Genomic DNA, 11495 nt, shown 5'->3' on the forward strand with positions numbered 1-11495 from the left:
ACAGAGGTGCACGCAGAGATGTGTGTGGTAACACTGGATTTGACAGGGATCTGAAGATCACTCGGATGACTAAATAACTAAAACATAGACTATGCCTGACATGTGCATATAATGGAATGATTTTCAGCAGAGTTAATAAACTATTCTCATATACAGTAAATCCTCACTTGATGCCCATAAGTTCTGTGACTTTAAGCAAAATGATTTACAAGGAAACCAATTGTACCACAGGCTAATTGATTTAAGCAAGAGTTAAGTTCCCAGGGTGTCTCATTAACATGATAATGAAATGAAAGGACCTCCCCTATAGTGATTTGGATGCCTCTCAGAAATATGGTGTTGAATGGCAAAGAGAATGAAATTATAACAAAATTCCATTTCCATATATTTAAACACTTTACCAAACAATACTACATTTTACAAGAACACACATAAATCTAAATAAATATTTGAGTACATGTTTATGAGCTGTTGTAGGTGGATGGGATTAGAGATAGGGGATTAAAAGAAAAGTACTGAAACAGATAAAAAAGAAGGGCTTGGATTAGCAATATACATGTATCACAAACTAGGAATGTGATTAATTCAAATATACACATTTGAGTTTCATAAAATAAAATCAATGGAATAAGAGACAAAATGAGACCCTTTCAGATTAAAGAGGGAAAAAAAGTAAGGTGATAGAATATAATTGTTAATAAATACATAATTGCAATACATTTTTCTAATTGGAAAATTAAGTCCTAAATATGTAAACTTAAAAGATTTTATTATTTCAGGAAGCATCAAGGAAAAAAAAGTATTAGTTATCTATAGCTGTGTTGCAAATTAACTACAAAATTAGTAGGTAAAAACAATCATATTATCTCACAGTTTCTGTGCCTTAGGGATCTGGACATAATTTTACTGGGTGCCTGGCTCAGATGTCTGGTCATTCAGAGCTGCAGTCATTTCAGGGTGTGAATGGGACTGAAGAGCTCATGTCCAAGGTTGCTTTTATTTTTATTTTTTTCTTTTAAAGAGAAGTAAGCCTTTATTACCTTGCTTCACAAATAAAGCTGGCTGAGCTGGTTGCTTTTTGGTGATTAGTCCGAAAGACCAAATCCCATGTCCTTCTTCGACTCCTCTGACTCTTCCTTTGCTTCCGCCTTGGCTAGGGCTGCAGCGGCAGGAGCAGCAGGTGGGTCAGCCAAGAAGGGAGGTGGGAAGGGGTAATCAGTCTCCACAGGCAAAGCCAGAACCCGCATGTACCCACTGATGATAGAATAGGGCACTGATGCAGCAGCTGGTCTGTATACAGCAGCTGATACATACAGTCCGCAGACACACTGGCCACATTGCGGACGCCCTCCCGGAAGCGGGAATGCAGAGTTTTCTCTGTGATGTCAAACACTTCCGGTTGTAGATGCTGCCACTGGCAAATACTTGCTGGATGATCAGCCCGAAGGAGAGGGGGAGATGTTCAGCACAGTCAGCAGTGTGGCTTTCTGGGATCCCACTTTGTCTCCAGTTTGAATCAGCTGCACTCAGGATTTCAGTGGTGGTGATGCCTAAAGCCAGGAAGGAGGTCTTCTCTGGCCCCAGACCAGGGTTCTGGACTGGCCCCAGCACAGGCAGCAGCTGGACATTGACCAGCAACATGTCCCTGATCTCAGGGAGGTCCTCCTTGGTGAACACAAAGCCCACATTGCCCAGGGTTTGAGGTAACAGCTTCTCCAGAGCTGGGTTGTTTCCAGGTGGCCTTGGATAGCCTTGCACATCTTGGTGTTCTGGCTCATCAGCACCACAGTTGTCTGCAGAAGGACGTGGGGACCTGCTGCATCTGCTTGGACCCACGTTGTCAGTTCCCACACATGGAGAGTACCTGTGTGTACTGGATGAGGTTTCAGGGGGAGAAGGAGTCCTTATGACTGGGTAGCTTTCAAACAGAAGAACAAAACAAGAACAATACTTCTAGCTAGTAAATAATTGTAAAGGCATGTTTTCGTATATGAAGTGTCCCAGATATGCCAATAACAATGAATTTCTTTTCATCTTTAACCCTGAAAGAAAGAGTCCACTTGATTAAAATCTCAATAATTCCCTCTTTCTTAGAGAAAACATTCAGTGGGATCACATGAAAAGTTGGGATCAAATCACAGGCATTTTTCTGCTCACCAGGAGGTCTATTCTCGATTCATTCAGTCTTTTCAACGGAATTGCTATCTAATAACTCCGCTGTCTGTGAATTTTAGTGAGAGATTTAAGTTTTTCTTTATTATTCAAGAACTTATAAAATATTACTTATTGTGAAAATAACTGTGCTTATGACAGCAGTATAATTAATTTGTACAAGTAGAGAAACTCAATTATAAGAAATTTCTGTATGAAAAATATAACTGAATGTGGCAGGGGAATAGGGAGAAGAGATACAATTTTAAAATACTCCTCTGCTGAAAGCTAATTCCCTGTTTAAATTATTTAAGATTCTGTAAAATGTTTAAAGTAGCAGTTCTTAGAAAGTGTGTTGGCTTACCTAAAGGTATAAAACAAAGTAAAATTAATTCTCTCTAGTTAAAATAATTAATATTAGTTCTCTTTTTAACTTACCACTATACTTACTAATGTGTGACTCAGTGGACATTTTTCTCAAAGTTAGCGGAGAATCAGTACCTGACCGACTGAATATCTTTTATCTTCAGGTGGAATTCACTAGGATCTCCAGCCATTTTATGGTTTGAATAGCAAGAACCAATTCTGGAATAGTGTCTAAGGTCACACCTTTCTTTGGTCACTGTGAAACAGTGCCATTCACACGCAGGTCATAAATGTTGGTTGATTCTCAATGTGTCCACTTCACAGGGCACAAGTGCAAAGAGCAGAGGGATTGTGCAAGGCTTCTATTTGCCAGGGTGGAGGGATGTGTTTCATTCTTTCTCTCTCTGATTAAACCAAGAACATTCTCTTTTAGTTTTTTTATTTTTATTTTTAATGCATCAGAGGCAAATTATTTGGCTTTTTTTTTTTCAAAACTGAAATTCACTAAGTGATAGTGTTTGTCATATATATATATAATATATATATATATATTATATGCAAATATACCTAAAATCTAATCTCTTTCTAGATGGGTCCTTGGATGGATCTTAAAGCAAAGTTATATATATTTTTATGAAAGAGACAAAAAGAGAGGCAGAGACAAAGAGAAACAGAGAGTTGTTTCTTTCTTCATGGTGGCCTTGATCTGCTTTGACATCTGTGAATACATTGTTATTGCTTATTGGCAACTTAAGTTTGGGGGCCACCCTGCAACCTGCCACTGCATTCACACGACAAATCAGTCTAATTAATTATTGATCTCTTACTGCTTGTCTAGGTCTGACGCTTGTTGCTGGGGAAGTCATAGAAGGATTATATGTGATACATAGGACATAATGCCCCACATCAAGAAGCCTATGATCCTATTGGGAGCATAAGTCTTATGGAGATGTTATTACAGTATAGTATAATGAGATCTCTTTCTTTTGTCTCTTTTCCTGATTCCTCCTTTCATTTGTCTCTCTGGGAAGCTGCAGATCTTCCTCCTGTTCTTTAATTCTCTCTCTCTCTCTGCATGCAATTAAATTCCATTAGTCATTTCAAAGGGTCATTGTACTGAAAAGCATTGAATTCTGTACAGTTAAAGTGTGTACCCACACCCCATTCTCACCAAATATAATAAGCATGTGTATGTCTGAGATGCAAATCTGGTAGGAAAGACTGCCTGCCTGCAATGCCATCATTTCTGCAGCCTCGTGGCGTCCTGGCTTTCACAGGCCACGTGCCTCCTTTCAGTCCATTGTCAAAGCTAGGGAAGGGGGCACTGCCCAATCTGGGGTGACTAGGATTATGCTTCACCTCGAGATGGGAGTAGAGTGAGCAACATGAACTGAGTGGAAGGGCCCCCAAACAAAGTTGAGGAATGTTACTGGAGTTCTTGGAAATAAATGCTGAGTGGTTTAAACAAACCCACCTTCACATGGTTTATTAATCTGCATAAGATCATCTTTATACCTCTCTGTGTTCTCCCTTGCTCACATTCCCAATCTCTTTCACTAGGCTTTCTGTACACCAGCCTTCTAGGTTTTCCAAATCTCTATGCCCTCACGCACCAGAGGACTTTTGAATGTGCTTTTCCTTCTACTTGGAATGAACACCCCATCTCCTTCCTCACCCCTCATGCTCCACATCCTTCTCTCTAGATGACTCATTCTTTTAGCCTCTGGTGAAAATATAGCACCTCAGAATCTAGTTCGTTGTTTTACTCTCCTGCGGCCCACATGAGTCCCATATTTTATTCTTTCATGACACCAATACATCCCTGCAATGTACTCATCACTGTATTGATATAAATATATAAGTTATGGTGATCAATGCTATTGTTTTTTTTAATTTCCACATATTTGTTAGGTGTTCCATAAAAGTACTATACAAGACCCTATAGATGATTAAAGAAATACAAAATGTGGTTCTTTTCTCAGCTACTTTAAATTAGTTTTTTTGTTCATGTGTCTTCTTTCTATAAGCTATAGAAGATTCATTCTTATTAAGTTGATTGGGGTGACATTGGTTAATGAGACTATATATGTTTAAAGTGTATAATATAATATAATATAATATAATATAATATATCATCTGTATATTGTATTAGTTTCAGGTATATAGAATAGTGGTTAGACAATCATATACTTTACTAGAACCATAAATAGTTATTAAAATATTATTGACTGTATTCCCTATGCTGTACTTTAACTCCTCATGAATATTTTGTAGCTATTAATCTATAATTCTTAATCCTTTCACCCTTTTCACCCATCCCTCAACACCCCTCCCCTCTGGCAACTATCAGTCTGTTCTCTGTATCAGCTTTTAGTGGCTGTTTCCCCTAGTACATGTTATAAGCTTCATGAAAGCAAGAACTTTGTCTCTTTCATTCACTGTTGTATCTAGAACAATGTTTGCCTCAGAAACTGTGCTCAGTACAGATTGTTGAAGGCATGCACGCATGAATGAACAGCACTGGTATTAATGAGATAGCTCATATGAATTTTTTTGCAAACCACATATAACTTTTGATGAATGTGAGACGTTGTTATTATCTTCATGACTCTTATTAGCTAGGTAACAATAAGGCTAACTCCAGGGTAAACAAATATTTAGTGTTACTCATTCAAGATTGAATAACAAGGGAAAGCATTATCACTGTGACTTTTGTAACACATATGCATTGCTGAGATAAAAACTGTGACCATGAAAACTTACAAGTAGAGAGATTTTGTTGCTCTTTTTGTCTGTTTTTAACTTGCTGTTTTATTAAATAGCTCCAGGTAAAGGTAGGTTGAGGAAGAATCCTAGAAAATAGTTAATAATATAATATAGATGCAGAATCAGAGAAGCAGTCTCCAAAGCATGGTAGCCTGGTGTCAGTAACAGGGGACACTTACGAGCGTGCTGGGCTCCATCTGCTCTCTCCAGCCCTGTTCCGTTTCCTCATTGCCCAAAGGTGGACTGGCATTCCGCAGGCACAGCCCTGCCGCCTCCGCTCGGTAAAACTGGTCGTGCCGCCCTGGCTGCTGGCTCAAAGGGTGGCAGTGTCATCCCGCACACCAAAATGTTGCAGGTTTGATGCCCAGACAGGGCACACACCTAGGCTGTGGGCTTGATCCCTGTTTGGACCTCCTGTGAAAGGCAACCAATCCATGGTTCTCTCTCTCTTTCCCATTCCCTCTTTATAAAAATCAATGGAAACACATCCTCGGTGAGGATTAAAAAAAACAACAACACAAAAAACTATCCATGCTTACATTAACACCCTGGTGTGATCCTGTGACTCCGCCTTAGACTGGATGTGAGGTTTTCCTGGTCCCCAAACCCCATTGCTACCTTCCTGGTTTCCCTGTCGTTCTGTCCAGTGTGACACCTTGTGCTTTCTGATCTTGGTGCAGCTGTGTAACCATTACATTATCATTATACTAAACACTTACAGGTCTGCCCAAAGCAAAATAATGTGTGCATCTATGTCCTCGTGCTAGGATCTCACCACATAGATTACTTTGTATTTTTCCATCATATTACTTATTGCAGTTATTTTATTGTTTTAACCGTAACATATATCTCAAAACTCTATCTTACATTTTGGATAGGGATAGGGGTGAAAAGTGGCATTTTGCAGTCCTGTTTCTATGCATGATTACTTTCTCTGACAAAGTAGGTGTTAGAGTGTAAAAGCTGCTGCGTGGGAACCAGGAGCGCTGTGTTCTCAGGTGCAGTCCCTCCAGCTGCAGAACAGGGAGGAGTCACTCACTTCCCTGGATCTCTGGTTCTTCTCCTGGAAACGAGGGACCTAGACTAGGTGACCAGAGGTCTTTCTGCTCTAATCTAAGGTTCAATAGTCCCATGGGACCGCACCTGCACCAGGGAGCTTCTGTACAGGACAGAATACTTCCAACCAAGATTATTGGACATTTCCGTATTATTCTCTCTGCCTTGGCATAAAAGACTCTGCAGTCTCTCTTTATAAAAATATGATTAATTGGATGTTGCTTTCCCAAACAGTAGTGTAACTAGAGCTTTCAGAACAAGAGATCACTCAGGCAGGTGAACTCGTGTTTTACCTTTTTGTTTTCTATTTTAGATTTTTACAAAGATATCACATATTACATGGAAAACTGTCATGAGCTCCTGATTTTACACGTGTTCATATTTACATTGAGGCTAAATTTAAGATTAAAAAATAAGGCAGCACAATGAAAATGAGCGAAGTGATATATTTTATTTATTGAATCCCGGTGACACTTGCTTATGGCAAAATCTGTGAAGACACTTGGCCAAAACCTGAGGGCTTGGAACACTGGCTTCATCAGTCCCAAAAGACCTAAGGGAACACTAACCTGTTGGCTTTTTGCAGCTTTGTACTTTTCCCTGTTTCCCTCGGTGGCTGTGTTCCAAAGTTCCAGAGACTAAACTTGCCCTTTCGTGGAGTCCGATCTTTCACTAAGATTCAGAAGAGTTAGTTGATGATGTTTGTTTTGCCTATTTGTATGTTTGCATTTATCGTTATTAAAATCCCTGCTCCCTTTGCTTCATTGGAGATTATAGCATGTGTGCCTCTTCCATATTAATGGGTTTTCTACACTCCTGAATTTTACTGTGGCTTTTGACTTTGCCCCCTCTCTAGAAATGGGTCTGCCAGCACAGGACACACCACCACACCGGAACAGTCAAGGACTGTCACTGGGAGGCAGAAGAGCAACGGGTGTAACATTAAATAGAAATCTTTCCCAGAAATGCATGTGCGACACAACAAAGACTTCAATGTCTTAGGAAACACCGCTTCATTAACAGACCAAGGGTTTGAAACTGAATTCAGCAATATTTTGAAAAATTCAAGTTCTCTTCATTAAATTATTTGTATCCAAGTTTTAAGGGATTTTTTTTTTAAGGGCCATTTCACAGCAACTTTTGTAAATTGGGTAACGGAAATTCATTATCTTCTCAGTCCTTTTCCCAGACGAACTTTAATCAAAGGGAGTTTTATACTGAAGACATACAATTTCTATTTAATTAGATGGTCTAGGGCATATAGATGAGCTAATATTTCTAGAGGCATCTCTCAGGCTTTTTACAAGGGCCATTGTGTTTTACAGTGTCACAGAAAAAAAAAGAAAGAAAGAAAGTTAAATCATGACTTTTACTAGGGCTGTAGGGAAAAAGGAAAAGCAATTGCCTTGCATTGTAAACAGGATTATTCAAACCCCTTCTGCCTTAAGCAAAAAGTCTAAGGCAGCTTTTAATCAGGTTATTACATAAAGGTTCAGTAAGTTCTCAGTTTCTAGAGGATGTGAATCTAATGCACTGGGCAAGTTTAAGAATAATACCTAGACACTCAAGGAGCATTATGAAGCAAAAGAACCAACCTGATCTGGGGTGGCTGAAGACATTGAAGCTATACAGTTGGTTTTCTCAGTTTTTACATAAGCGTGTTAACTATATGTGATTCTGTGTTTACGGTTATCTTAATAGTGAAAGATACAGATGATGCTAAATCAATATAGAATGGAGTTTGATAAACGAGGCTCCCTACTTTCCCTCTGGTCTTTACAGTGTCCTTCAACAGCTTCCTGGACTTTCCTAAAATGTCCTGCAGTTACTGTAACAAGAGGGATGCTCACCAAACCAGTAATATACAGTAGTGTTTTGTGTGGATACTTGTTCTGCAACCTGTGTTCATATTTCAGTGCAGCTATTACACTAATTATACATCATTTTGGAATTCTGACGTTAAAAGTTTTTAGAGTAAATGCAAAGCAATGTTTATCAATGGGAGGCCAATTGAAGCTTTAAGATTTCATTTCAGTTGGCCCTTAAGCATCTTCCCTCCTGCTGTTTATTCTTCTTGCTGTACATCTGACCTATAGATGTAATTTTGTTTCTGTTTGATGGGAAGGCAGGCACAGTATCTTTGATAGCTCTTGTGGGCTCTGATGTATGGTTGTGCTCAACTCTGTCTTAATTTGACTGTAGAAAACCTTTTTCTCTTTTAGCCTAATAGTCCTCTTATTTTGTCTTTCAAAAAATGGTGGGGTCTTAGCTTAAAAACAACAACAACAACAAAAACAGGCTTTTTTCTTACTACTAATATAAAATGCAGATGAAAATGGAATCTGCTGTATTAGACAATATGAATTTGTTGAGCAATTAGTGTATGTCAATAACCATGCTATAGGAATATGTACAATATTTCCAGCTAGTAACCAGCTACTTTTTTGGTTTGGGATATAACAGTAAAATATAATAAGATAAATGGCGACTATTCTAAAATAGTTTATTACTGAGAAATAGATGAGCTGGAGAAAAGTGATGTGAACTTGGGAAAGACAGGTGAAGACAAAGTCCACAGGGACAGGAAAGACACAAGAAGACAGAAGGCAAGAGCCAGGAACTCTTTCCCAGGTGAGGGGACCCGAGTCAGCTTGAGGACTGTCTCAAATGCTGACCTCACACTCACATCACTGAAAAAAAGTATAAAAACTGCAGCCAGGAGCCAGGAGAACTGTGCAACTACCACGAGGCAGTTACGAATTTGAGTTTGCTTCCACTTGATGGTGCTATTTTGTTATCCAAGATCTGCTGTCTAAAATTAATTGATTACATTGAGAAATAAATTTCCAAAGTTAATTTTGTTGTTTCATAAATATCAGTACTAACATAGTAGCAAACCATTAGAATATTTAAAACTATAAAAGTAATATAATAAATAGGTACCAATTTAAATACAACAGAGGAGATACAAAATATAGATCTAATGAGATTTGTTATATCTAGATTCAATTGTTCTAAGACAAACCTCTGACACATTTGACATTTTGTTATAAAAATCCAGAAAAATTAATGTTACATTCTTTCTAGAAAAGCCAAATTTCAGGAACTGCTTTGGCTGCTGGCAGTTTTGGCTACCGATTAATTCAACCTATCGCCCTAACTGACAAGTAACCTTTATTTTATTCTTGTGTATATTTTTACTTTAGTTTGTCTTGTATTTGAAATGTACATGTTTATGTTTGAAAATTTGGAAAATGCAAAAGAGCCTAAAGGAGCTGAACAATCCTAACCTGTTGTTCATTGATGTGCTTCTCAAATATTTACCCAACGCTCTACCCAGAGCTGGCAACTCGACAGCCTGTCAGGGGCCACGGATGACCTCAGGGCCCCGCAGTCCCGCGGAGGAGACAGGCATGCAGTCTGGCATTCAGAGCAGAATAACATGGCGCTGCAGGAGCACAGGGGTCCATGTACACTGGCAGGAGATGGTTTTCCGCAGGAGGCAACATACAAACTGGGTCTTCACAGTCTTTTTTTTTCCCCCTGTCCTTTGTGGTTTATAGGAAGGAGGGAGTCAAATAAGTGTTTTGACTAAAAGTCTAGTGAGAAGAAATATTTAGATAGGAGATTGGAGCCCAGGAGTTGGGGTGTGAGAAGAAGAAATTAATGAGGGGATTGGGCTTCAATAGGCAGAGGGCCAGGCTCTTCAATCTCTGAGAGAGACAATCATTCTTTCTTGATGTGGTAACGGGCAAGTAAAGAATGATGGAGATAAATATTGAGTAGTGACTCCTTGAGAAAAGTAATGAAGATTTGAAGTCATCATTGAAGGAAGTAGGGCTAGGAGTTAACCAAGTAATAATACTACAGTGGATTAGCCTGGGAGTTGATGGTCTAACTAAGATTTTAAAAGATGAGTTTGCAGTGATCGTGATCATCACTGCTTAAGAAAAAGAAAAAAGGTACAAACTTGGTATATAAAACATAGTAGCAATTGCTAGAGTCATAGTATTAATCCATTGTTGGCTCTACCAAGTGGATACAAAAGTATAGAGAAACAAGATAGTGGGAGGTTTATTTTCCTGAATTATAAATTAGAATGACAGTGGGACAGTTGACTATCTTCCTTATCTTTAATAAACTCTGTAATTATTTGAGTTATGATATATACTCTCTCAGGGCTTTGTCTCCTTATTACAGTATTTCTTCATCACACCATCTCCCTAGCAAGTAATTAATCAAAGTGCCTTTGGTCCTCAACTCTGCATCTTCAAAAACGACCCATCTATCAAGTTTAAGCTTGACTCTTACCTTCTGCATGAAGTGTCCCTTCTGTCTTCACTTATTCCTTGAAATTCCATTTCAGACAAAAACAAGTTCCCTTCCTATAAAAGTTCAGTATTTGATTCTGAAATTAGTAGTAGACAGCCTTCATTTCCTCTACTAGCTACACGTGTACAAACCTCGTGCACAGCAAGGGCTACTAAGTTAGTCAATAACGTTAAAAATACTGCGGACTGACTTAATTGTGCAATCAATTGTTCTCATTACAGAATATTCTGGGGCTGATGACAAGGGGCCAAATAGAAATAAAGGTTTTAAGGGAAAAGTTCAAAGGATAGAGAAAGATACTATGAAACTTATGGCTTTCTAACCATTGGCACAGTGACAATTTTACTTGTCATTTTAGTGTAGGTTTTATTGGGTTTTGAGAGTGTTAATTATAATCTAGTGTACGAGAAGCACATACTACAAAATCGTTTATTAGTTCATAGCATTAAAAAATGCAGAAAAGTGCCCTGGCTGGTTTGGCTCAGCGGTTAGAGCATCGGCCTGCGGTCCTGAGAGACCCGGGTTCGGTTCCCGCTAAGGGCATGTACCTCAGTTGCAGTTTGTCCCCGGCCCTGGTCGGTTGAGCGGGTGGCAGCCACTCGATGTGTTTCACATCGATGTTTCTTTCTCTCTCTCTCTGTTCCTCTCTCTCTCTCTGTTCCTCTCTCCCCCCCCCCCCCACTCTACCTGAACAAAAAATGGAAAAATGTCCTCAGGTAAGAATAAAAAAAAATAAATGCAGAAAAGTGGTGCCTTCAGAGCACAAGTTAAAATATAACCTTTTTAGAGTCTATATCCTAACAAAGACTCTCTCCCTCTCCCTC

At 38.9% G+C, this 11495-nt stretch overlaps 1 pseudogene; it reads right to left on the reverse strand.

Moving 5' to 3' along the window:
- Positions 1–1085: 1085 nt before the first annotated feature.
- LOC118631892 lies at positions 1086–6416 on the reverse strand (annotated as a pseudogene).
- Positions 6417–11495: the final 5079 nt, after the last annotated feature.

The sequence above is a fragment of the Molossus molossus genome, unplaced genomic scaffold, assembly GCF_014108415.1.
Source record: "Molossus molossus isolate mMolMol1 unplaced genomic scaffold, mMolMol1.p scaffold_m16_p_16, whole genome shotgun sequence".
In the NCBI taxonomy this organism is placed as follows: domain Eukaryota; kingdom Metazoa; phylum Chordata; class Mammalia; order Chiroptera; family Molossidae; genus Molossus; species Molossus molossus.